Consider the following 23,804-nt stretch of genomic DNA (forward strand, 5'->3'; position numbering starts at 1 on the left):
AGTTCTGTTTTACTTTAATTACCACACCAAAACAGACAATTTATAAATGTATGTCTCCATCCTAACTTCATCTCCGATCTTCAGACCAGGGTATTCAACTACCTCTCTTAGATGACTCAGGGGTACCTTCAAGTGAGAATGTCCCAGATTGTACTGAGATGGTTTTACCACATGGTTGTAAATTCTTTGAAATTCTTTCCATTGAGAGGTGGAGTTTCTGTACCCTCTCTTTGAATCTGTGTGAGTTTGTGATTATTTCAACCAATAGTACAGTGGGAGTGAAGGTATATGATTTCTGAGACTAGATATAGAATAATGTCAACCTTATTTGTTGGAATGCTCATGGAAAGCTGCCATGAGAGAAATTCAACAACGCTAAGGCTGCCATGAGGAAGCCCAGCCTACACGTAGACACTGCGTATAGTTATACCAGTAGACAACCTCAGCTGAGCCTAAGCCTTTTAAGTCATCCCATGCCAGCCTTTAAACATGCAAATGAAGGAGTCTTCAGATACTGGCATCTATTCAGCCATCCAAGCCATTTCCAGCCATTGGATTTTCTTCAGGTGAGATTCCAGATACCATGAAACAGTGACAAGCCATCCTCATGAAGTCCTGCCTAAATTCTTGACCCATTGATAATTCAACAACCAATTGCAATCTGGTCTTCTTTCAGTATCTCCCTCTGTTTCAACTCCATCATCAACTCCTCCTGCAGATTTCTTCCCTTAAGTACTTATTGAATCCATGAACTTCTCTCTATCTCCATCAACACCTTTATCCAAATTATCATGATCTGTGGCCTAAATTGTAGCATTGGCATTCCTATTTATCAACATTCTCCACACTGCCTGTGAGTGATCTGTTCACATTTTAAACCTCTTCGTGTCACCCCATGCTTAATACTCTTCTGTGGGGCCCATTGATTTTGGAATAAAGACAAAATCCTTTATGAGCTTTACATGACCTGAATGATCTGGCGATAGTCTCATTCCCCTGTTCTGCACTGCCCAGTGGGGTAACTACCCGTCTTCCCTGTGGCTGTTGATCTCTTAAAATATGACTGGTGTGACTGAGGAACTGAAGTTTTTATTTTATTCAATTTTAATTAATTACAACTTAAATTTTAAAAATGAATACTCGATTCAGTTTATTGAAAAACTTTTAAGTGTGTTTGGAACAACTTGACTATATGAATTTACTTTTTTTAGATGTCCTCATCTCTAAGTGGGGATACTAATAGTAATCATGTCAAATAGCTATTGTAAAACTTAAATGGCGTGATGTATTTATCTGTGATGTAGGAAGCTTAACGACTTTTAACTATCAATATTATCTCCAGGACAAGCACAAGATAGCAGTTAAATACTCCTTTTTAAATGCTTACTATATACCAGTCATTGTATTAAGTTTATCATTTCAATGACTCCTCACTGTAGCTACCATCACAAAAAGAAACCAAGGTTCAGAGAGGTTATTTGCACAGAATCACACAGCTAGTAAAAGGAAGAGATGAGAGTCACATGTGGACAATTCAGTGACAAAACCCACCTTTTCCACCACCATGTTTCCCTGTGTTGCAGTAGGCACTCAGGCAATCTTAATTTCCTGTCTCTTTTCATGTTTCCTATGCTCCTAACATTTAAATAACCATTGCTCCAACACAGCATCGGCTGTCACAACTCCATTTGTCTGTTCACTCTGCTCTCTTTATTCTAATTTACCTTCTCCTGCCTTTCTCTAAAGGGCAAAATTCTATTTAAGTTTCAATACTCTCTCACATATCATCATGATCTTCCTCTATTGATTGTCTATCCTTTCTCTGAATGTGTAAGCCCATCCTATCTGCTAAGTGCTTCATACATTAAATTAGTAAAACATGCATTTTATTACTTTAAAATAAAATTTTACTCTTTGTATCCAAAGTTATCTCTCCTGTTTTGCTCTGATATTTTTAAGGTCTAAAAAAGGATCATACTCATTTTTGGATCATGTGTGTCTCACTAAATGCTAGGGACATACGTGTGTGTCTCACTAAATGCTAGGAACATATGTATATGCTCAGTGAATTTATGTTGACTTGAAAATTAACCTAATATGTGGTCTACACAAACTGCCTATTTACACACATGTATATATTCACAAACATGCACACACGCAAAGGCCCACATGAATGCCCATGCACACAAACATACACTAGTATACATGTAAAAATATGCAGGGACACACAGATACATAAAATTCATGCTCATACACATGCGTGTATGCACATATGCAAATGTGTACACTCAGAGCTTATGTCAGTTTTTGTTTGCTTACGGCAAGACAAATGAAATATTAAAGAAAGTATGAGCTAAATTACTGTAGAAATAAATGCAGCATCTTTTCTCTTAAAACAATGAAAGTAATTTGCATATTTAATTTTAATAAGAAACAATAGCTGAAGGGGTATTTTGTTACTTAATTTTTCCACTTTATATTACAAAAATATATTTTGAAATAAAGATGATCTCAGTATCTGGTACTGGGAAATCTCTCTTTGATACACACACATGTACACACACATACCCTTAATTGATGTTCACATACATTTTTGGTAAAATAACAGAAATATTGAGAAAATTCAGGCCAAATGTAGTAGCTCATACCTGTAATCTCAGCATTTTGGTAGGCCGAAGCAGGCAGCTCACACGAGCACAGAAGTTCAAGATCAGCTTGGACAACATGGTGAAACCCTGTCTATACAAAAAACACAAAAATACAAAAAAGTAGCCAGGGCAGTGGTGCTCCAGCTAGTCAAGAAACCAAGGTGGGATGATCACTTGAGCCTGGGCGGGTGGTCGAGGCTGCTTCAGTGAGCTGTTATCACATCACTATACTCCAGCCTGGGCAACTGAGTGAGATCCAATCTCTAAAAAAAACAAAGAAAAAGAAAAAAAAAAGAAAAGAAAAGAAAAGAAAAAAAAAAGAAAGAAAGAAAATTCAGACCAGGATCATCTTAAATAGATTATGCCAGAGGCTATATACCTCGATATTTTTATACAAATTAGTTGGCTTTCAGATTTTATGTTCTATTAAGAAACCATACACTTCTAGAATAGTTTATTTTACAATCTGAACTTTTAAGACAGTAAAGCTACCAGTAAAAGTTGTCTTAAATAATTAAACAGATACTTTCACCTTTTAAAAACAAATAAAATGTACCATCAAAGCAGGAGAATGATCTTCCATTATCATTAAAATTTTAACCAAGTAGATTATAAACAACTAACAACTGCCTATGTAAAGATAATTTGGCCCCAGATCACTGATGGCATTACTAAATCACGGTAGCATCACTTGCAGGTTAGGATGCCCTGGGAGCTTATGGGGGAATTATAGCCCTGTTACACATAGCCAAGCCCACATTAGTGTTGGGAAGAGGTGTGGAGGTTATAAACATCCAATACGGTCTGCACTCCATTAGATAAGGATATTAATCACACAGATCAATAGGACACCATGAAGCTATTATGATCACTGACAGTTAAAATAGCCCAAGACACTCACTTGTGTCCACCAAGAGAGGAAGAGTATTTTATATCTTTGGGTATCAAATGTAGCTGCATTCTAAATCTTTCTGTTTGAGGCTTCACCCTCTCTGTCACTAAAACGCACCATTTATATTTGCATACTCTCCCTGGTGCCTGCAACATAAGTGCCTGAAATGGTGATGTCAAATGGGCTTGATTTATGTCACTTTAAAAGAATCTAGTAATTTTAGATCTTGTAATGGGGTTTTCATTCTTCTAGCTACATAATGCATGCAAACATTATCCTGATGCCTTTTAAAAGTTGTCAAAATGCATGGGGAGAACCAAATGTATTATATGTCTGCTTCCTATAGGCTGCAGCAGGGAGAGAGTGGCTCAGAGAGATTTAAGCTGTGTATAATTATAAGTAGCTGTACAGCTGAATAGCTATTGTAATGCCTTCAGTGTGTGGTATCTGGAAAAGAATACAAATAAATGTGCACCACAGTATTGTTGCCTAATACATTAAACATATATTCACACATACGGCAAGATAGGATCACTACGCCCCCATCATCCCACATGTGGCGATACCAGCACACCCAAGTTCCCACCTACCTGTGACTCCCTCCATGGCTACTTGTCCTCTAAAAGAAGGGAAAAGGAAAAGTGGAAGCCCGTATTTCTTTTCGCCAGTCTGGTCCACAGCTTTCCATCTGGTCTAAATGGTGGCATTGATTTAGTGGAATTATAAATCTGTCAGAAAACAATTAGCTCTCACTGTGTTTTCACAGTGGACCACACTGAGAGGGGCAGCTCTGGGGAAATCAGCTCCACTCCTACGAGAGACCACTTAGCAATTCTTTTAGCGACATTCAGGTCAGGACACTGCCATAGAAACTTGCACACACTGGCATTTCCCCACGCCCCGGAAGCCTGTTGAAGATGTGAGGGAGGAAGCCCAGCCCCGCAGTGCCTTTACTCCCTTCGCCTCATTCCCAGAGTACTGAATATTTTGTAAAATCCCAGCCTCCAAGAAATACACATCATTTGGGGGATACAGAAGTCTCACACCTCAAATAATTAGACATAAAACAAGTTAAACAAACAAACTGCTAAATTAAACACCATTAGGGGCTAAATATACAGATTAAACAGTGTGAGATCAGATGGGAAGTTATCAAATTGCCAGTTTTAACAGAAAATTTTATAGAGAAAATGGATTTTGAGATAAGCAACTAAGAATAGGGAGAAATGGGATAAGTCAGCCAGGCATGGTGGCTCACACCTGTAATCCCAGCACTTTGGGAGGCTGAGGTGGGAGGATCACCTGAGATCAGGAGTTCGAGACCAGCCTGGCAGACATGGTGAGACCCTGTCTCTACTAATAATACAAAAAAAATTAGCTGGGCATGGTGGCCTGTAATCCCAACTACTCAGGAGGCTGAGGTAGGAGAATTGCTTGAACCCAGGAGGCAGAGGTTGCAGTGAGTTGAGATTATGCCAGTGCACTCCAGCCTGGGCAATAGGAGCAAAACTGTCTCAGAAAGGAAGGGAAGGGAAGGGAAGGGAAGGGAAGGGAAGGGAAGGGAAGGGAAGGGAAGGGAAGGGAAGGGAAGGGGATGGAAGGGAAGGGAAGGGGAGGGGAGGGGAGGCGAGGGGAGGGGAGGGGAGGCGAGGGGAGGGGAGGGGAGGGGAGGGGAGGCAGAAAAGTAAAGAAAAAGGAAGGAAAAAAGGAAGGAAGGAGAGAGAGAGGAAAGAAGAAGAAAGAAAGAAAGAAAAAGAAAGAAAGAAAGAAAGAGAAAGAAAGAAAAGAAAGAAGAAAGAGAGAGAAAAAGAAAAAAAGAAAAGAAAACAAGAGAAAAGAACAGAAAAGAAAAGAAGTAAGTCAGCCAGAAAGGCTGGATAAAGGAGCAAGGATGGAGGCCTCAGGCCAGATCTCATGACATCACCTCTCCGTGTAGTAGGGAAGAGGATTAAGACAATGGTTGATAAAGGTGGAAATACAGATTGTGGATTGTATTCTCACCTAGATGAGGAAAGAACTGGCAGAGCCATTCTCAGTTCTTGAGAGCAGTTGTCATCTGTCAAAATCACTTGCATCCAGGGTCAGCTCACGGCCGCACAGGACCTCATGCTCGGAAAAACTGTACTTGGTTTAAAGCTCTGCTATCACTGTTTCAAAATTCTTAATAATTTTTATACAAGCATCCCTGCAAATTATGTAGCCAGCCTACCTGCAGTCACTATTCTTCGTACACTTTCTTATTAGACATGCAGTCTCTGTTCCAAATCACCTCAAAACCAACATGCATGCTGATACCTGGGTGTGTGTGTGTGTGTGTGTGTGTGTGTGGTGTGGAGGGTGCGAGGGTCTTGCTTGTGGGGGCTGCTGGAGCAGGAGTCACTTATTTTACCCTTGCGTACTGAGTACCTGTTAGAGCCTTACAAGCCTCTCCCCTATAACTTCTCCCGGGTCTTGTGACTACTGGGGAATCCCTCAATTTCATTCAGCTTCTTCTAATAGCTTTTCACAATAGTCTTTCAATAATCGTGTCACCTTCTAAAATTATTGGAAAAGGTCAATTTTGGACATTGCAGTCAGACCAACTACCATTTTCTGATTCTCTTCCTCTCCTTCTTTCCTTTGGTTTTACTATCTGTGACCCTGGGAAATTTTTAAAATTTTTCCAAGTCTTTGTTCCCTTTTCTGTAAAACTGGGAGAATCACATCTGGCTTAGGAGTCTCACAAAGATTCAAAGGGAATGATGTATTTAAACATACTTAGCAATCAGTACAGTGGATCTGCTCTTCCATGCCTGTTCTCCATTTTCCTTCCTTCCTCCCTTCTCTTCTCTTCTCTCCTTCCTTCTTTCCTCCCTTCCTTCCTCCCTTCCTTTTTCTATCCCTTCTTTTTGTTTCTTCTCTATGGAAGTATGTTAACATTAGGGCATTCTGATGATTAACTTTCCTCCAAAACCTTTCTTAGTTCCGGGGAAGTAAATATAGTTAATAATGAGGAAATAAGAGACCTCACAATCGAAACTGGAAATAAGACTTTCATTTGAATCACTTCCATGCAGGAAGTAGGAAAGTGAGAATTCTTCTGCAACCACTACACCTAAGTTCTTTAAGACATAAAAATTACAGAGTTTTTAAAATGATGTCCAGTCTAAGGCCTTTGACACACACTGCCTAATTGTTATTAGGAAATCAAGAAGAGGGGAGGAGACTGGGTCCCTTATGAGGGCAGAGAAGTTCACCAGCAGCTCTCAGAAGGGCTTTTTCTAAGTGGACAGTGATGATGCACATTTGAAAGGCATTATGGTGTTTGTCCTGGAAAACATTACTAATTTGTCATTTTCTTGATTATCTTCTTATTGTTTGTTTTATCATTGAGACAGGGATTTCTTCATTAATACAAAGGGTGATGCAGAGACAACTAGATCCATCATTGGCTCTAGTTCTTTCCCTACTTCCCCTCTTGGATTAGAAATTCCTCCTGGCCTTCTCAGACGAGTTATCTGTACCCAAGTCATATTTTCTCTTCTTAGGCCATCTTATCTCTGCCCTGATCTCCTTAAGCCTTCACCTGCACCCAGACTTAGAAGTTAGGGCTCCCAAGTTTCTTCTTTAATCTTCCAGTCCCGAAATTATTTGTTCACTTCTGATCCTAAAGCGAAGGTGGAGGGAAGATGGTGTTGAATCTGCAATCTAGCTGGGGCACTGGAGGTGCCAAAGACTGAAACAAAAGAGTTCTGAAGGGTCCCTTCTTTATCTGTTTTAGGTGAAAGCCAGGCGGGAGATTAATAGGAGAGGCTGAGGAGACTGAAGATGCTGCATTCCTATAGAAGAGCTGGGAACAATTCTTACCTTTCAAATGGACCTTTACCTTTCCCAGTAATCAATGGAAAGTCAAAAAAGGAACCCAAATAGGAATAAGTAGCTCCACATATACCTTGGATAGGGGACAGTGGGATGAAGAGGGCACAAGAGACACTGATAACGAACTCTAAGAATTACTATCTTGACGGAATGAAGGAATTTCTGAATAAACTGAATTTATTTTCTACAGCTTATGGAAACTGAACCAGTACTTGCACATCTAGCATCTATTCTCATTCCTCGTTTCCTCATTTGAAATAATACACAGTCCCTTTCAGCCTAAATCTTTCATCACTTACTATAACATAGCAAAACAGATCGACTTTGCTGCAGCTCATCTTCTTGATGAATATATATCACTTCAAAATATCCCATATTCCATGTTCAATGTGAATTACTAAGAAACACAACAGCAAACTGTGAAAACAACACAATCTGTGTGGTACTGCATATTATCCCCCATCCTGGAGATTTTGCCTGCACTATGAGTTCATAAAGTATCTATCTAAAGTGGTGTTCTTCTTGCAAAAGGAGTTCAAGGCTATTCATGAATAAACAACAATGGCATATGTGACAGGGAAAATCAAACCAAAGCCTTCCATTGTGTTACAGATATAAAAAGCTCTGCTGTTGGAAGGTTTCTTTATCCCGAAAACCATCACCAATAAATTTCATTACAATATTCTCCCCCAGCTTTCAGAAATAATATTACTTCACTCACAGGGTAAAAAAGAGAGACACTGAAAACAAACTGTGCATCCTCTCAAGCTCTTATTGTTTGTTAACCAAGATTTTAGAAAGGAGAATTAAAAGCCTACTTACTGTTTAGGGAGTAATAGGAGAAAAGACAATTTTCCCATAATTTTAAAATAAATTATAATACCAGATGGATTATTTCCCTGCTTGAATTAAATTGACTTTGACAGCAAGGGATTTTTTTTTTTTTTTGAGATGGAGTCTCGCTCTGTCCCCCAGGCCGGAGTGCAGTGGCACGATCTCAGTTCACTGCAAGCTCCGCCTCCCGGGTTCATGCCATTCTCCTGCCTCAGCCTCCCGAGTAGCTGGGACTACAGGTGTCCGCCACCATGCCTGGCTAATTTTTGTATTTTTAGTAGAGACGGAGTTTCACCATATTGGTCAGGCTGATCTTGAACTCCTGACCTTGTGATCCACCCATCTTGGCCTCCGAAAGTGCTGGGATTACAGGTGTGAGCCACCACGCACGGCCAGCAAGCGCCATTTTTTGACTTCAAGAAACTTCTGAATTCTTACCTGTTTCTTTCTCTGCTTTCCTAGGGACTAGATTCTGATTGACTTAGATATTTAGTCCACCAATTAGTGCTGATAGTGTTGAGTGACAGCCTCAATCTTGCTTTGAAAAGGCACCTTCCCTTCTAAACTCTATTTGCCTAGGAGTTTGAACTTCATTAACTTTTGTCGGTGTGTCCATTATCCAAGGTATCACACCACAGCCTGCAAGTAAAAATCTCCGTTGCTCAGTTTTATATGCACTACTTAACGGAAAGCAAATGATCCGAATTAAATGCCATCGCCACCAAATAAAATACCTGTCCTGTCTGATACAGGAGCTTTACTGGCAGAAGTTAGATTACATCCTGATCAAATATGGGGAGATTCCGTCATTTGTTTTTCTTCTTTTCAAAAGTGATGCATTAACTTCCACAAACTCATGATGACCAATAATAAGGAATAATACAACCCCAGACAGGAAAGACAGAGCATTTCCTGATGACAGAGGGTATTATGAAGGATGAAAGTCAAGGCCTCGCCATCTCACAAGCGAGGGAGTGTGACTTAGGGGGCCTAAATAAAATGACTGCCTATATTAGTGATATTAACCAACTTGAGTGAAAAATGTATTCAATTAATCCACACTAGATATTAAACTGAAAGTAAATAATGAATCTCACGAGTCTCATTTGGTCACCAAATTGGTTACCAATTCAATCAAACTGATGGTATGTGTACATCTTTCTTCCCTTTGGGTGTGTATGTGAGCATTCCTTAGTGTTCATGTGAGTGTTCTTTCATTTTTATTTCATATGTGAAATGCTTGGAATTCTTGGGCAGAAACTGCAAAGGAAAAGGTTACATTTGTCAAACACCACGATTTTCATAAAGAAGGCTACAAATTACTTTTAAATAGGAACTTGAGATTGTCTAACTAAATCAATTGTATTAATATTATACTGTACTGCCTAGGGGGGCACCTATTTGGGCCTATTATTTCCCCTGCCGCCCCCTTCATTAACATTAGACATTAAATATTTAAAATTAATTTGCTAAAATTATAATGTTCAATGTTTTAAATCAAATGAGTAGTCAATATTTAAATATTTTGTCTTGAATTGAGAAATCAAATATGTGCTTATACCGAGTTACTTACTTTATTGATAAAATGACCACATCATCAGCTAGAACAAGACACTAAAGTACCGCGGAGACAGCTGACCACCTTTCCTGTTCAGCTAAGACCAACACCAAGCTAAACATGCTCATGTTACTCCTTGATTTGTCCCAGAGCAAGACCTGTGTTTATGTACTCCCCTGCCCTTCCGTTTTAGGAAATACCTACTGGTACCTCCCATGAAGGAATTCCAGGTTCCTGCTTCCCAAAGCATCTGGATTGTCTCCTCTGCGGCTCTGGTGCCTGAGGAGGCCAGCACACCTTGACCTCTGATGGGCTGCAGCCTTTGAACAGTGACCCAGCATCTGGGCTGTCTCAGAGGCCCAGCTGGGCTAAGAACTGAAGTCACTTTTCACTAATAAACATAAATCCAGCTTTAAAATCATTTCAGTTTTATTTATTTATTTGTTTTAATACACACATTTTTGGAATAATGCAAATAGAAGAATAAGCTTGTAATTGTGCATTCTGTAAGTATTAGCTATTTTGAAAATAAAACATGATTTTATTAGTTCATCAATATTCTTGCTTGACCTACTTTCATAGAGAATGTCAATGTAAACAGGAATGTATATGCATGTATATAATGTGGGAACGTGTATAGGGTACAGAAACATATATACCACCCTAAATTTTGTATGTGAAGAGATATTCAGCTATCTACCCATCTTTTGACAATCTGGACATAGAGCTACGCAGGAAGGTATTTATTCCTCTGCAGCCATAAACAACGTTGTTTACATCCCCAGAATCAGGAAGCTAGAATACTGTCTTCTGGAACACAGTAAGTGCCTGATAAATATTTTCAAATCAAATTCTTATTTTATGTAATTTTAAAAAGAAAGAGAGAAACTGAGGACTGAGGTCAGTCCTCTTGGGTGGTTTGTCCCAAAAGCTGTTGGTCTAAGGACCTGAGATAGACTTTTTGCATCTAGCATGGGGGTCCAGGAAGCAGAGGAAGCCAGTCACAGTAGGAAGAAAGAGAAACAGACCTGATGGGCAACAGGTAGTCTGATTCCTTTTCAATCTCTGTTCCTGAAATCTACATTACAGTCCTGACTCCTATAATCTTAAAAGTATATTCCATATATTTTGCTGAAGATATATTTTTATTAATTTTAAGGAAAGGAATTATAAATTAGTTAATTCACATGTGCACACACACACACACACACGAAATTTTTAAAAAGAATTAGAAGTGTTCGCATCGCAAATAAAATGAAGCAAAATTATTTCAAAACTTAAAAATAGAAGAGCCAAATAATATGAAGGTCTGAGAATAAATAAAATTATTATTACAGAAAAAAAAATTAAGAAAATCCCCAGCAATCACCCCTGAGCTTCCTGGAAGTCAAAGAGGAAAATAGTCTACAGAATGCCCATTGTTAATTGAAACTAAGCACTGAAATTCAACCTAAAAAGACAAAAACGTAAACTTTGAAGGGAACTATGTGGTCATTATTATAAATACCACCAGTTAATGTAATATATTATACATTCTTAGTATGTATTTATATATAGCATATAGTATATATTTATGTATGTATGTGTATATATACATATATACATACATAATATGTACACACATCTTGACCCTTGACTAAATACTTAACTAAATGGCATACAGTTAAAATGTATTTCTAAAAGAAAAAAAAGAAAGAAATATTAGCATCAAGTAACCCAAAAGTGTAGTTAGTTTATTATTTATATGTGGGATCAGCCTAAAGGATTTTTAATGTGACGATTTAACCTGCTTAAAAGCTAGAACCAGATTTCTTGTCTTTATGGTATCTTTCCAGATTGTATTTTCCCTTATTACCTGCTTTTCCCATCTACTTACTTCAAAATACATTTTACCTTGTTATGCTTTCCATGTTTATAAACCTGGGGTAAATTCTTTCTGGAGTTAAATGGACTATGCATACCTATGTCCTTACATATGTGCATACAGAGACTGGCAGAGAAAGCGAAACCCTCTGAATTCATCCCCACTTGGCTTCCTTGTTAGACTAACCAATGTTCTCCATTTCTTCTGTAAAACTTTTGGCTTTTGCCCAGGGCACATTAAAATTCAGTTGGAAAGTAACTTTGCATTATGCTAGTATATATATGTCTCCAGTAATAACACAAACTTAGATCAGTTGTGCTTGTTCTTGTTGTTGTTGTTGTTGTTGTTGTTGTTTTGAGACGGAGTCTGGCTCTGTGGCCCAAGCTGGAGTGCAGTGGCCGGATCTCGGCTCACTGCAAGCTCCGCCTCTCGGGTTTACGCCATTCTCCTGCCTCAGCCTCCCGAGTAGCTGGGACTACAGGCGCCCGCCACCTCGCCCCGCTAGTTTTTTTCGTATTTTTTAGTAGAGACAGGGTTTCACCGTGTTAGCCAGGATGGTCTCGATCTCCTGACCTCGTGATCTGCCCGTCTCGGCCTCCCAAAGTGCTGGGATTACAGGCGTGAGCCACCAAACTGGTTTCATCCTGTACTGCTTGTTAGTTTAATAACCAATTTAATTAAATTGTATTTATCCTTGTGAAATTATATTTACCCTAGTTAATTAAGTTGCATTTATCCTTATGAATATATCCTTGTAAAAACAGATTACATCTTTAAAAATTTAATTTCTGACTTCATAGAGATTGATACAAGAATCTTGCTTTAAAAAAAATGTAAAATTTTCTAAATATATCCAAAATCCAGCTCTTTCTCAGCAGCTTCACTGGTGCCATCCTGATTTAAGCCATTATTTTTCATTTTTCCTCTGGATTATTGAAATAATCTGCTCATTGACAGTCCTGTTCCTCTTTTCTTTCTTTCTTTCTTTTTTTATTATTATTATTATTTTTTGCCTTTTGAGCCTATACTCAAGATGACTGCCAGGATCTTTGTACTGGCTGATGCCCTTCCTGGAAGACTCTTCCCTCAGATGTTTATGTAGCTAATTTATTCAGTTTTGTTTTTTTTTTTTTTTTTTTTTTTTTGGACAGAGTCTCACCCTGTCGCCTAGGCTAGAGTGCAGTGGCACTATCTCAGCTCACTGCAACCTCCGCCTCCCAGGTTCAGGCAATTCTCCTGCCTCAGCCTCCCGAGTAGCTGGGACTACAGGCACCTGCCACCACGCCTGGCTAATTTTTTATTTTATTTTATTTTTAGTAGAGACGAGGTTTCACCATGTTGGGCAGGCTGGTATTGAGCTCCTTATCTCAAATGATCCACCTGCCTCGGCCTCCAAAAGTCCTGGGACTACAGGCATGAGCCACCGTGCCTGGCCTCATTTAAGTCTTTATTCAAATGCCATCTTCTCTTAATATAGAGGCCAGCCAACTCTGACCTCTCAAGTGGGACCACAAATTCCCACAATTCTAATTCCGTTTACACTGCTTTTCCTTTTCCTAGAGCACTTTCCACTTCTATATACTACTTTATTTATTTATTTATTTATTTATTTATTTTTTATTATATTTATTGTTTGTACTCATGAGGCAGGCAGAATATAATCTCCATGACAGCATTCTGTTTTCTAATCTGCCCCCAAGTGCCTGGTGCAAACTAGACTCTAAATGTTAGTTGAATTAATGAATAAAATCAAATGTGAACAAGATAGCTATAAAATGTAGGTAGCAAATGAGTTGGTGAGTACTAAGTCGAATTTTGAAAACCAAGTGTCTCTTTTTACCAGCAATAACTAATTAGAAAAACAGTTTAAAAAATAATTGTTTACAATAGCCACAATATTATAAGGAATTAGCTTAACCAAGAGTCTAAAACACTTCCATGAATAAAATTTCAATATTTCAAAAAAAAGAAAAAAGATAATCTGAAAAAAGATGTTTATATCAATTATTCTTATCTATTAATTTGTAAACTCAATGCAATCCAATATAAATTATATTTGAATATTTGAGAAAATTAGTATTCTACAATACATGAGGGAATAATAAGGGAGCATGAATAGATACCAGACTTCAAAAGAAGATTAAATGTTGAGATTTGCCCTCCCAAATATTAAGCCACACTTTGCAACAGACCACTGCATCAATGGTGCAGAATAGAGAATTGAGAGAAGACTCTTAATTTATTGTACAGTTGGTAGTTCAAATTAATAGGGAGAAACAGATTGTTTAGAAAATGAAATTTGAAAAATGGGTTCATTATATAGAGAAAAAGAAAATTTTATTTCTACCTACCACAACACATAATGTGGATTCCAGGTAGATTAAACACTTAAGGTTGAAGATAAAACTAAATGTTTAACAGAACAAAAAATAGAGAGTATCTGTGTAATCTAAGGGAAGGAAAATGTTCTCAAAACTTCAAAAGCCTATACCATAAAACAAAAAGAATAAAATAATGTGATTACATAAAAAAATAAGGAATTCTGGTTAATGAAGATTTCCATGAAGAAGTAGGTTGATATGTAAATATGGAAAATATTTTTTTCGATGTCTAAAACTGACAGGACTAATCTCTAGAATAAAATAAAAATGTCTTTGCATTAACTGGAAAAATACAGGATCTTCAAATGAAAATGGGCAAAGATGTGAACAGTCCATTTACAGAAGATTATCGAATATATGAAGCTATACCCTGACTGACTAGTAAAAGGATAAATGCAGTTGAAAACAACAATCAGATCCATTTGACTTAATTACCAATGATAAGTTGAGTCATGTTGATATTATGTATTCTCTAACATGACATAATAAGAAGAGAATCTTGTCTCTATTATATACTTCTCGAATCTGAAACCAAGGTCTAATAAGGAAAAACACGTCAGAGAAGCCTAAATTAAGGCCATTTTACAAAATAAAGACCTGTTCAGCAGTCTTCAAAAGTCTCAAAGTCATGAAAAACAAGGAATGACTGAGAAATTATCACAGATAGGAGGAAGCTAACGAGATACAATAACTAACTGCAATGTAATATTCCAAAGTGAATCTTGCAATAGAAAAAGGACCTACAAGGAGAAATGTGAGATCTAAATAAAATCTGTAGTTTACTTAATAGTATTGGGCTGATGTTGATCCCTTAGTTTTGGCAAATGTATCATGGCTATGTTAACGTTAAGGATGCTGGATGAAGGGTACATAGAAACTTTCTGTACTGTCTTCACAACTTTCATGTAAATCTAAAATAATTTCAAAATATAAAAGATTTTTAAAAATAAAAAAATCAATATCCCTTTACATTTCTAAGGCTGATAAACTTAGATCACTGGAAAATGTGAAGTATTGGAGAAGTTGTGCAAATACAGAAACTCTTACGCATTAGTAATGGCACTGTAGACTACTGCAGATATTCTGGAGATAATATGTCATATGCCATGAGCCAACAATTTCTCTCCTGAATATTTACATCAAAGAAATTCTCAGGCCAAAATGAGACGTATGTGATATGCATGTATATCACAATATATCCGTAATTTTGTAGCGGTGAGTGCCCATTATGGAAAACTGAATATACAAAATACAATGGATTCACATCAAGGAATATCATGTAGTGTTAGAAGTAGTAGATAAATTGCACAGAAAGCAACATGGAGGGCTGTTGAAAATATAGTGCTCAATGAAAGTAGACAAGAAATGAGATATACTGTAATTTATACTACATTTATAATACAGCACACAAAATACTACAAATTGTACAAGAACATATACAATTCAAATTTTACACACTTAAACATATTGGAATGGTTGCCATCCTGCTAAACACATTGGAATGGAAAAGAACTCAAGATTAGGGAATAGGTATTCATGCCAATCAAGTGATAAATTGACCTTGAGCAAACCAATGGGCCACAAAATAAGTAGTATGACTTACTCAACTTGCTATACCAAAAACTTTTTTAAAGTAGCCAAATCTAGGATAGTATGCTCAGATTACTTAGCAAATATCCTTGGCTTTATTTAGTTTTGTTTTCATTTTAAAGAATCTGAAACTGGATACCAGAGAATCTACCACAGATTCAGTTTTCCAAGGAAAGATGACCTCAGACTCCATTCAAAGGGCTCATACTTGACAATATCACCTTGACCTTACACCTAAAGTTTGATGGATAAGTTTGGTATTAGATTAAAATATGTATTTTAAGTTAAAATTGTGAATTATATATGTATTTTTTAATGAACCCCAATTTTACCTGTGTATTTCAATGGACTAAATAGGCTAAATTATAAAATAGATTTAGTGCTACCCGACTGCATGCTAGAAGAAATCTGCTTCAGATTAGAAGTTTATTTTTGTCCTAATCAGTATTTAGTTTCCCCCACACCCATAGCAATTAAAAGTTTAATTATTTTTTCTTTTTTTTTTTTTTCTTTTTTTTGAGAAAGAGTCTCACTCTGTTTTCCAGAGTGCGATGGAGTTGCTGTGGTGCAATCTCAGCTCACTGCAACTTCTACCTCCCGGGTTCAAGCAATTCTCATGCCTCAGCCTCCCAAGTACCTGGGACAACAGGCGTGAGCCACCGCGCCCAGCCTAAAATTTCTTCTAAGGAGGGTCTTAGAATATAAATAATAAGGTCATGTCCTCAGAATAGGGAAAGACACCATTCTTCTTTCTGTTGGCTCTGATAACAGGACTAGTATACATTTTTACCACAAACAGAATCTGGTCAAATAATGGCTTCATGAATTAATATATTCCTATATCAATGCAAACATTTTTCACTTACCCAATGGCAAAGACATTTTTAAATTAGCAAATGATTCCAGGTTTATTTATTCAAAGAAAATACAACTAGTGAACATTTTAGTTTATCTTCATTGTGTTTTCCATTAGGGAATAGGCACCATTTAGCTATAGCATATCTGGTAGTTAATCCCTTCCCAAGGTATTTATTACTGTTCTGTGGAAAGACATAAATTATAAATCAAAAATTCATCTGAACATAATTCTATCATTATCTTGAAGTCAACATGAAAGAGATGCTAATCGAATTTGTTTAAATACTGACAAGTTAACTGCATTTTAAAATTGTTTATTTATGCCATATAGGATTCTAATCTGTGTAATATTAGACTTTTTTGTTTTTATTATTTTGCCTAATTTTTAAAACCTGAATTGCTTCTTTATAAGCATTTCATTTGCACAGGTTACCATTTTGGTAGTTCAACAATAATTAATGGTTAACATAATTAACCTAAATGCATATGATTATAGGATTTTCACCCTATAATTACGTTGCCTAATTAAGAAATTATGATGCAGAATAAAATGATTATGAAAGGTGATGACTTTAAATAAAATCTATCCTAAAGTATTCTTTGTTTACTTAGTAAGGCATGTGATTAGCAAAATTACATAGTACTCTGCTCTTCCTAGTTAGGTATTTTTGAAGGAAAGCAAATAACATGCATTCAGCACTGATTTTTCCCTTCCAAAGTTGGGAAGAACCCACTCCCCCCTAGAAAATGGAAGGGAATCAATCTTATTCTCAACTGTTTCACAAGAAAGTACAAATGGGAAAGAACAAGACTACTCGCCAGAAAGTAACATTGAAGTTTTGGTAAACTTGTACTTACTTTTTCTCTTTTGATTCCAGGAGTCAATATGTGACTAAGGCTCCTAGAATTAAATTCTAAATCACATTTTTGAGTGTGAAGAACAGAGAATAATTTGCTATTAATAATTTACCTTCACTCCTGTATAAGGAGTCTCTCAGCTCCTGACTGCTTCCCTACCTCAGGCAACATCAGCACAGTGTGGTCACAAGTGAGGTCATGACCACACCCCCCTACCCAGCCTGCACTTCCACATGGAGGCCTATACAGAGGCCTATTTCTCTTGCAGAAAAGCTTACCGGGCTTACATTTATTTGACAGTAATGTTCAATGTCACCAGTTTGTTTGAGAATCCAGTAAGAAGGTATTTATAAAGTACTTTGGAGCTGTAAAAGGTTATAAAACCTAAGGGTTTTTGTTGTTTTCATTACAGTCCACAGCTGCCATATGATGAGATTAACTGCATTTTCAATCCACCCTCTCTTCCAAACTATGGACATTTTCACAAATGTTTGCTGTGTTGAAAAGTCCCTCCTCCCCCAAATACCCCACCTAGAGAATTTACATATTCCCTCCTTTGTGCTATCATAACACATTGTACATTTCTCATTATGCATTAGCCTGTTGTGGAGATGTGGGTCTTCTTCACTAGGTTGAGGGCAGAGGTCACATATTACATTTCTCTTCCCTGGTACCTATTAAAGTGCCTCTTATATAGTGAGTATCCAATTTATGTTTGTTTAGTATATAAATTAATTAATAAATAATAAATTATGATATTCTTGGATGGCAGAGCAACATTCTATATCCAACCTATTAGCAAATTTACAACCAGAGTTATCCAAAAGTCATAAAAATAATGAGAATGTAAGATTTAAACTCTACACCTAAACAAAATGTATTCCTGCTACACAAAAGAAACTTGTTGACCTTAGGAAAAACAATTTCTTGAAATTTCAAGTAAACTAAATTTCCATGACCATAGTACAAAATCTAGCCACAGCTTCTAAATAAAATTACAAATAAAAGACTTCATAGGAAATAGACACACACACACACACACACGCATGCACACCATGCACATCAGTTTTATTTTACCTTTTAATGAAATTAATAAAAGATGTTGTTACCGTATTTATTCTTTCCAGCACCTCTAATCTTGAGTAATCTACAGTGGCACAGAAAGTATTTTGGGACACACATGAATGTAATCATTACGATGTTAATGTATCACAGTTGTTACAGATCCAAAGCATCTGAGGTTTGTGGAAATTGTTAAGTAGGAGTCAGATGATTAACCGACAGGAGGCAAGCCCAGCTTGGGGAGCCATTGAAATCATCTATAGTCACTTTAAAAAAATTTTTTTTAAACTCAGTCCTTGAGACCTAATTCTCATAATGCCAACATAAATTTAGTTCAATTCACTGGGGGAGAATCCTTTTTCTAATCTCTTAAATTCTAGTATATTTCTTTCAAAATTTCTACAACATAAATAGCTCATCTTGCATTAACTGAAGGAAATCATCTTCAAAACAGAACTTCCTTTGGTAAGTGCATTTTCCAATTTTTCCAAAATTTGGATGCCATTTGCAGTTAATCAAAACCTTTGCATCTTGTTCCTTTATTAGCATGTTCAGAAAAAAAAATGCTATAGGCAGACGTTATGACTTAGTGATGCTGTCTAAATGCTCAGTTCTCAAAGGCATTCTGCATTGCAACCACTGTTGCTCTCCAGCGGCAAAGCCCCAGAATGTTGACTTAGGGAAAACAGCCCATGAAACCTGTGAATAGCTATCTTTGACTTTTGGCAAAATCAGCGTTAAAAGACTAATAAATAAATAGAAACAATCTAAACATTCCCTTGTTTGAATAGTTACACATGTAAATGTTGTTAGTCTTTGGTGAAATTGCCAAATCAAACTTTGCTTTATTAACTAATTTAGGGTTTTTTATCCAAAACGACTCCCCTGGGGAGTATAAAAGATAATTTTCCATTCAGCAGATAATCTGTAATCTGGTACAAGTTGGGAGGAGAGGAGACGTGGTCTGATAAACTGTCCTTCCAGTTGGTTTGCAGAAATAACTGTTAGCAGGGGAGGGAAAGGGGAAGCCAGGGAAGAGCTGGAGGCGGTCGGGGAACGGGGTGGGGACTGGTGGGAGCATTTGGCGGAGGTGGAGTCCCCGGGCTCCATCCAGAGGAAGTGAGGCTGGTGAGGCTGGTGAAGCTGCGTTCGCTGGGCAGTCGGAGGGGACGGGAAGCACCAGAGGGCTAGGGGACTCGCCCTGCTGGTAACTGCGCCATCCGGACCAGCCCTGCCTGGCCGCAGGTGCCCTGGATGAGGCTGCCTGCGCGCCCCGAATGACTTTATAATAGATGGATAAAGTGGGAAAAATGTGGAATAACTTCACATACAGGTGTCAGAATCTCTTCGGTCATGAGGGAGGAAGCCGTAGTGAAAATGTGGACATGAACTCCAACAGATGTTTGTCTGTCAAAGAGAAAAACATCAGCATAGAGACTCAACTCCTCAGCAACAAAGCAGTCCCTTAAGAGAAAATGTTGCCTTACAACTGGGATTAAGCCCTTCAAAGAATTCTTCAAGGAGAAATCAAAATTGTGCCACTGAAATCCCTCAAACTGTTGAAATAAGCCTTGAAAAGGATAATGAGTCTGGCGTTACCCCAGGAAAAAGGCTTGCCCGAAGAGATTCCTACTCTGGACATGCTCCATGGGGTGGAAAGAAAAAACGTTCCTGTTCTAGGAAGGCCCAGAGTTCATTGGAAACTAGTTCAACCATTATGGAAAACAGTATGGCGATTCCTCAAGGATCTAGAACTACAAGTACCATATGACCCAGCCATCCCATTACTGGGTATATACCCAAAGGATTATAAATCATGCTGCTATAAAGACACATGCACAGGTATGTTCATTGAGGCACTGTTCACAATAGCAAAGACTTGGAATCAACCCAAATGTCCATCAGTGACAGACTGGATTAAGAAAATGTGGCACATATACACCATGGAATACTATGCAGCCACAAAAAAGGATGAGTTCGTGTCCTTTGTAGGGACATGGATGCAGCTGGAAACCATCATTCTCAGCAAACTATGGCAAGAACCGAAAACCAAACACCGCATGTTCTCACTCATAGGTGGGAATTGAACAATCAGATCACTCAGACTCTGGAAGGGGAACATCACACACTGGGGCCTATTATGGGGAGGGGTTAGGGGGGAGGGATGGCATTGGGAGTTATACCTGACCTAAATGACGAGTTGATGGGTGCTGACGAGTTGATGGGTGCAGCACAGCAACATGGCACAAGTATACATATGTAACAAACCTGCACGTTATGCACATGTACCCTAGAACTTAAAGTATAATAATTAAAAAATTCATTAAAAAAAAAAGTTTGGTGGAACTCGAAGTGGACTTCAAAGTAGAAAGAGGCGCTACGGCGTAAGTTCTGTACACAACAGGGACGGTACTTCCAACAAAACTGTAGGAAGTCGCCCTCTGAGACAGAGGTTGCAGGATACTGTGGGCTTGTGTTTTCCCATGAGAGCTTACGGCAAGCACTCAAAGCCTTTCCTTTCCAATAAAAAGAAAAATTCAGGCCAGGCGTGGTGGCTCACGCCTGTAATCTCAGGCTTGATCACTTGCAGTGGGTGGATCACTTGAGGTTGGGAGTGCGAGACCAACTTGGCCAACATGGTGAAACCACGTTTCTATGGTGAAACCCCTGTCTCTACTAAAAATAGAAAAATTAGCAGGGCGTGGTGGCACATGCCTGTAATACCAGCTACTCGGGAGGCTGAGGCAGGAAAAACGCTTAAACCCACGAGGCGGAGGTTGCAGTGGGCCGAGATCGCGCCATTACACTCCAGCCTGGCCAACAAGAGCGAAATTCTGTCTCAAAAAAGAAAAAAAAAATCATCTTTCTGAATTAATGCTTGAGAAATGCCCCTTTCCTGTTGACTCAGATTTAGCCCCAAAATGGCATTTGATTAAACAGCATACAGTTCCTACATTCAACATTTTTTGATACATTTGATCCATCTTTGGTTTCTAGAAGATGAAGATAGGCTTAGAGAGAGAAGGCGGCTTAATACTGAAGAAGAAGTTGATCCCCTCGCAATGCACAAATACATACATTTGAAGCTACCGCACAGGTAAATAATCCATCATGTAAACTGGGACCAAAGTTAGCTCCTGGAATGACTGAAATAACTGGGGATAGTTCTGCAATTCCACAAGCTAATTGTAACTCGGAAGAGGATACAACCAACCTGTGTTTGCAGTCACGGAAGCAGAAGAACCGTTAGGTATCTGGAGACAGCCATGCTCGTGTTAGCAGACAAGGAACTTGGAAAGTCCGCACACAGATTGATTACATACACTGTCTTGTGCCTGATTTGCTTCAAATTACGGAGAATCCCTACTATTGGGGAGTAATGGACCGTTATGAAGCAGAAGGCCTTCTTGAAGTGAAACCTGAGGCCTGAAAGCACGTTTTTGCTCAAGGACTCAGCGCAAGAGGACTACCTTTTCTCTGAGCTTAGCGGTGGCAACGGATCCCCGCATACCCAAATTGAGCAGTGAAATCACAACTTTAGTTCTGATGCCCATGATTCGTGTGTACTTCACTCCTCCACTGTAACAGGACTTTTAGAACACTATAAAGATCCCAGTTCGTGCATGTTTTTTGAACCATTGCTTACTATATCTCAATGGGACTTTTAGCCTGAAGTATATCCGTGGCGCGGTAATCGGCAGGTGCACTAAGTATGATGGAATTGATGGGCTCCCTTTACCCTCAACGTTACAGGATTTTTTAAAAGAGTATCGTTATAAAGAAAAAGTTAGAGTTCGCTGGTTAGAATGAGAACCACTCAAGGCAAAGTAAACTCTCCTTTCCCAAAGGGTGTACACTAGGTCCGCTTTCATGTGCATCAGACGGTACACCTATAGAAAGCACACATAGCAGTGCTAAGTTTTTTCATACAGTATGTTAGCATAGTGTTAGCATCTGTCAAATGCGACCTGCTGTTACTTATTCAGAAGAACATGGTGCCTATTGGAACAACAGAAGATAGAGCTACAGGTGTTCAGTAAGACTGCAAGAACATTTCGCTGATTTATCTAACAGTTTGGTTTTTAACGGTTGTAGTATTTGAGCGAGACAACTCTGGGGCATTTGCTAGGAAGAATTCTATATCTTACTGAAGAACAAATCATTAATATTGGATGAGTATTTCAACAGTGTGACTAATGTTTGAAATTATTTTTTCTGAGAGTTTTTCTTTGAACTTCCAAAAGTAATGATGTTTGTAGTTACTATAAATCAAGCTTTGGAAGTCAAAAAAAAAAAAAAAAAAAAAAAGAATGTTTTCCTTTTAGAAAAAAAAAATGCAATTTTCTGTCCACAAGGGCATAGTGCAGTTCACTTACGTGTTGACATAGTTTATATTCAGGCTCCTTTTCTCTTCTGCAAAAGGTACTGTTAGGTAATACAGATTTTCTAAGTCACTCATAAATTTCAGACTTACAATGTTAGTAGTAGAATTTTATTGAAAGGCCCTAGGTATTAATTTTTTAAATGAGTGCTTTAACTTAAAACAGGTATTTGAAATAACTGCTGCAATGTAGTCTTGCATGTGATTATTTTTCAAAGTTGATGTGCAGTCTAATTTTTGTCACATAACAGTTGGATCTTTTCCTATGCCCAGGATGATTTTGTGAACCATGAAGTACATGAGATTAGAAGATGCCCAAACAAGTCAGATAATAGTAACTACAGTAGTTGCTGATGTTGATATTATTGTTGAACTGTAATTAATAATTCGGATGGCAGCATTTATCTCTTTTTTTGTAAATGCTCATAGCTGAATTGCTTAAGTATAATATATAGAATTTTGGTGCAGTTAATTCTTAATGGAAAACCTGAAACCTAAATTGCAGATTTAAAAGGTACTGTACAATGATCATATCTGTAAATAACTTTACTTAGCACCTTTTTATCACTTAAAATAATGTGTACTATTACTTGAGTGAGCTCTTCTGGAAGTTATTAAATTCTAGTGTTTGCTTCTTAGTAACTGAACTGAATCTACAGTTCTGTTCTAGACATTTTGCACTAAAGTAGCTGAATTCATTCTTGTGTCTTTTGTTAATGTGCTCCGTACCACTGGTGAGTATTCCATAGTTTCGTTACCTACTGCTACAGAATGTTATTTTACATCCCTTTGGCTATTGCCAAGGCTACAAAAAAGAAAACCTTTATTTTATAGAACACTAATCCTTTAACTGCTTATGTATGTTTCTACTTGCGGCATCTTGTTACGGCTACTTTTTTGTTCTAATAAAGTATGTTTAGTGTGCTCCTTGTGTATCTGCTGTTTTATACATTTGCAACAGTTTCTCTTATAAATTGAATGATTTGGGTTTTTAAATAAGCATTAACTTACAACCTTTCT

At 37.8% G+C, this 23,804-nt stretch overlaps 1 pseudogene; it reads left to right on the forward strand.

Moving 5' to 3' along the window:
- Positions 1-19,691: 19,691 nt before the first annotated feature.
- Positions 19,692-22,234, forward strand: LOC102136319 (suppressor of cytokine signaling 5-like; annotated as a pseudogene).
- The last annotated feature ends 1,570 nt before the right edge of the window (positions 22,235-23,804 follow it).

The sequence above is a fragment of the Macaca fascicularis genome, chromosome 4 (assembly GCF_037993035.2).
Source record: "Macaca fascicularis isolate 582-1 chromosome 4, T2T-MFA8v1.1".
Lineage (NCBI taxonomy): Eukaryota > Metazoa > Chordata > Mammalia > Primates > Cercopithecidae > Macaca > Macaca fascicularis.